We start from the raw sequence: 4,896 nt of genomic DNA, 5'->3' as shown, positions 1-4,896 counted from the left end.
TCCAACGCTGGGCGAGGCGTGGCCGGGGGAGAGCGGAGCTCAGGGCGGGGATGGGGGGATTCTAGGCCCTTCCCGACCCAAGAAGACTTTGCTGGGGCAGACGTGGGGCGGTCGAGTAGAGCGGCCTTCCGGACCCCAAGGCGGCCACCGCGTAGTCCCAGTACCAGCCCCGTGGCCCCCGCGGCCCCGTCGCGCAGGGAAACACCGACCTAGGCGCCCCGACAGGGCGCGAAGGGAGGGGCGTGGGGACGCGGTCGCCGGCGCGTCTTCTGTCTTCGGCCAGCCCGTTGGGGACCCCGCCCTTGGCGGTGCTCTCCGCACCTCCTCCTTCAGTTTTGGGGAGCCGGAGGAGGATCCGGGAGGGAGGGAGCGACCTGCGCCCGGGCTCGGGGCAGCGGGCCAGGGGGCGTTGAGTGCCCTTCCGGCTTGACGGCCCGCGCCCTGCAGGCGACTCGGGGCGGGGTGGAGTGCGGAGGCCGGGCGAGGGGCGCTGTGGACCGCCAGCCCCTGAGCTGTGGCCCGGCTGCCCGCCGGACTCCCTCCAGAGACCTCTCCTGCGCGCCTGGACAGCGGGGTGGGCTCATGTTTAGGGAGATTCGAGGGCTCCCCGTCTGCCTCCTTTCCCCGGGTAGCTGGCCCCCAGCACCCTCACTCCTTCCGCGGTGTCCGTTCCCTGGGCAGTTCTCCGGGAAAGAAAGGGGCCAGGTGCGGAGGCCTGGCCCGGGGTGCCGCCTGCGTCCCGGGCCGGCTCCCCCGCTTCCCTAGGGCCTGGCCGGCTCCCGTGGCCGCCGCTGGCGGGACTGGAATCTGTGGCTCTTCGGAGCGCGTGGGAAGGAATCCAGTTTTCTGTCACCTTGATGCTTACAGCGCACCGATCCGGGTCGAGGACCTGTGCCGTGCGCGGGAGGCCCGACGGCGAGAAGGCCGGCACCCAGCGATCTGGGGGCTCAGGCTCTGATTTCCTCCTCTCGCCGAAAAGTCCTCCAGGCCCAGAGGGGGCCTCGGACCCAGCTGGAGTCTGGAAGCAGAGCTGCTCAGTGCTTTGGCGGCGCTCCACGGCGTCCAGCCACGGGGGCCTGGACACGGGGGAAGGGGCTGTGGGTTGGGGCCGGGGCTTTCTTCCCGAGACTTCGGAACTGGAGGCAGCCAGGGGCATCTGGGAGCAGTCGGTGTGGGGGTCGCCCGATCTGGTTCCCGGGGGCAGCTCGGAGCCCGAGGCGGGGACGGTCCCGCGCGTCCCAGGAGCCCGAGGCTCGAACTCCGCGGGTTGCGCGCGCCCTCTAGAGGCCACGGCCTCCGTCCCTCTCCCGGCGCCCGCCCCCTCCCGGCCTTTCGATTCGCGAAGTGCTCTGGGCCGGTGCCTTTCTGGGTCTCCAAAGGAGCCGGGAAAGGCTCGTCTCCCCTACCCAAAAGCGGGCCACAGGGGGCCACGGTGGGCGCCCCCTCTATGCCCTCCCTTGCGGAGAGGAAGGGGGTGTTAGCTGGCAGAATCGCGTCCTCGGGACCTTGCTGACCCATTGCGCCGGGCGCCCTTGGACTGGACGAGCCAGCGGAGGACAGGGTCCGGCTGAGGCCGAGGCCGGGCCGGGCCCCTTGGCAGCCCAGCCCACTCTTCTGGGAAGGCGGTGGACCAGGCCATCAGATCGGCGGCGCAGAAACGAACAAAGGCGGTGGTGGGTCAGGGCCGCGCACCCGTCTGGCAGAGGCCCTGGACAACTGGGCTCCCCACCCGGCGCAGCGTGGGCTCCCGCTCCGCTTTTCGGCTCCTTCCTGGCCATCCCCGCCCCTTTATGCAGCTCCTGAAACCCAGAGACAGGACAGGGCGCCTAGGGTCGTCCTCGCCCACCTTCCCCCAAACAAAACAGCTCCGGCCTCGGCAGCGAAACACGCCAGGCCCAGAGCCCTGCCTACAGGAAGCTCACTTCAAATTCCCAGGCCTCTTCTGGCGAGTGGGCTGCATTGCTCTTTGTAGTGGGAGGCTCTTCCGGAAGGAAAACATTCAGGCCTTTGCCCCAACTAGCCTTTCAACTAGCGGTGGCCAGCACCCACGTCGCACTTCTGTCTTCACTTCAGAGGAAGCCCGGTTCTCCCTGGAGGCTGACATTTATGAACAAATTCATGCATTGGGTGATGCAAACCTTACAGACCCAAGGAAGGTTCTGGACTAAGCCATCACCTCTTAATGACCTACGGAGCGAAGAGTAGCAGAGCAGCAGGCACTGGAAGCCTCGAGCTCCGCAGTGACTCCCATGAAAGTTTATCGCCGTTACCTCTGTGCTGTGTAGTTTTCCAACACAGGATGTTTGTTTGTACTTAAAGTATCACTTTCTGGGAAAGGTCTCAACGTGAGTTTACTATGTACGGCAGCATCCCTTGGCCTCCACCCACCAGGCGCCGCGACATGGACCCCTGCCCCCAAGTTGTGACAACCAGAATCTCTCCAGACGTTGTCGCCAAATCACGGTGTGTGAACTGCCAATGGAGCGGGTTCACCGTTAGACTCAGTCCCATCCTTTTGCTGAGAAAAAACCCCTTTTCCTGCGCTCTGGGGGAGGGGCTCACCCTCTCCCAAAGCTTTGTGACTTGTTTTTTTTTTTTGGTCCCATGATTCAGTCCATGCCCAGGGATGGATTTTGCCTCAAGAAAGGGAAAATGAAGAGACTTGTTTCCAGGCATCACTCACCACGTACACGAGGCTGACAAGTGAAAAACCGTATTTATTGATATGCTAAAAATTAACAGAAAGACAAAAACCTGACACCATTCGCTAATGTCTTTCCCCTGCAAAATAAATTAACATCAGTAAAAAANCCACTGAGGGCTTCCTGGGGGAACCATCTTCTCTAACTGGTAGGTCCTGATTGAATATGGGGGCTGGGCTGCTGTCCTGTTTAAACAAAGATCTTACGCTTCCCAGGGCCGTAATGTAGTCACTTTTGTTCTCTCTCTTAAAAAAGCAAACAGCCATAGTTTAAAGCAATTAGAAGTGGCATACACGAATTTTTTTTTAATTAAAAAACACAAATCAAGCCAGCGATTGGCACTGGTCCAAAGCTCTGGTCCTCCCCAGTTCCCCCCAGTGAAACCTCTAGGCCCAGGTCAGACTTCTGAGTGTAACCAAAACAAGGAACACTCTTTTTGGTACCAAAAAATATATATAAAAATAGGTCAACCCCTCTTAAGAGGAGGACAGACTGGCCACTTCCTCCTTCTGATCCATTACAAGCAAACAAAGACACAACAGTTAGCAAAACACCCACTCAGTATACACTGCAAATCGGTCCATGTAGGAGACCCTGCGGATTAAAGAAACAAGGGGTCTCAAATCAGATGCGACTAATGCCCGGCCACACACACACATGCACACATAGCAGCAAATAAAAAAAAGTACTACTTTTATTGGTAAACATGGCAATCGTGTCTTCAGTGAAGGCATTCATGCCTGCACGTGTGCACACACGCACGCACGCACACACTCTTTTAAACACGACCACATGAAGTTATCAGCACCAGAATAAAACCACACAACACAGCAAGAAGGCAAAGTGGCTGGGAGTTAAGGTGTTTGCAGATTCAACTTTGGGATTGAAGTAGCTGGTAAACAGAAAGGCACCACGTCGGGGTTTGGCGCAGACACACATCTGTCCGACAGCTCCCGGGGGCCTGGGCTGTCCCCAAGGCTCAGGGAGCGGCTGCAGGCCTGGCTCTGTGGCCTCGAAGGCAGCGTGGTGCCCGGCAGGAAAGGGGCTGAGAAACCTGGAGGTGGTCAGATCCCAAGGGGGAGGCGGGCGGCCCAGAGAAGCCCGCTTGACACACCCAGGGAGCATGTGGGTGTCTGAGGACTGGAGGGGGGGCTGGAGCCAGCGGCCCTGGGCACCAGGACCCCGTTCTTCCAGACCGTGCAGTGTGAGCTGTGATGCCTGCCTCCCACTTTCCAGTTTCCAGCCTGGTTGTCTGGGACCCCCAGCCCTCGGGTCTGCCAAGATGGGCGCCGCCCACATGGTTACCGCGCAGGGAAACCCGGGAGCCACATCTGGACGTCCCTTGACGAGGTCCTGGATGTGTGTCTGTCCCCAAAGGCACACTGTTGAAATTGATTCAGATACACAAAAAGCCATCTTTCTATTTGGCGCGCAGGGTGGGGGACTAAGGGGTCAGAGGTCTGGTGGGCCCACCCCTCAGAGAGCAGAGCCCACTGTGTCGGGCTCCCCTGTGATCAAGGCAACAGGACAGAGGGAGTGCCCGCACCTGCTAGCTGGTGGTCGCCGAGGCAGGGGACCCACACCTCCCTCCACTTTTGGCATCACAATGTCCCCACTCCTTGACCCGCCTTTCCGCCAAAGCCACACAAGGCAGCTCCCAGCCTCAGCTGTCTGGGGGTGGGCAGATCTGCCCTTTCCTGGGGGCCCTTCCAGATTGTGCCCCACTTCCAAATGGTCAGAGGACACAGCCTTGCAGCTGAGAGGGAGCGCACGGAACCCCCAAAGGCGGGAGGGATTGTCAGGGAGAGGTGGCCGAGGGTGGGAGCTGGGCTGAGCACCTGGGGACGCTCCCACCTTCCCGGGGCTCTCGGGGGCCCTCCGCGGGATCCCCCGTCCTGGCACGCCACGGCAGGGAGGAGGGCGGCCACGGGGACGCCCTTCTGCTTCCCCCAAACATGGAGGCTTTAGATGAAGCAGCTGTGGGCCCAGCCTCTCCCGGTTCATGCTGGCTTCTAGGACATTCTGGCGCTGCAGTTGTTAACCTGAACCAGGGTTACAGGGCACCAACAGAGGTCTGCGAGGGTCCCGAGGATGGCTACAGCCAGCGCCTGTCCTACATTCAGGCCACAGCCCTCAGCTGTCGGTGTGGGGGTGGGGATGGGGAGGCGGACAGACCCCTAGTCCTTGGCAGCTC

Source organism: Crocuta crocuta, unplaced genomic scaffold, assembly GCF_008692635.1.
Source record: "Crocuta crocuta isolate KB4526 unplaced genomic scaffold, BGI_CrCroc_1.0 scaffold50, whole genome shotgun sequence".
NCBI classification, from domain to species: domain Eukaryota; kingdom Metazoa; phylum Chordata; class Mammalia; order Carnivora; family Hyaenidae; genus Crocuta; species Crocuta crocuta.
This window is presented reverse-complemented; position numbering follows the sequence as displayed.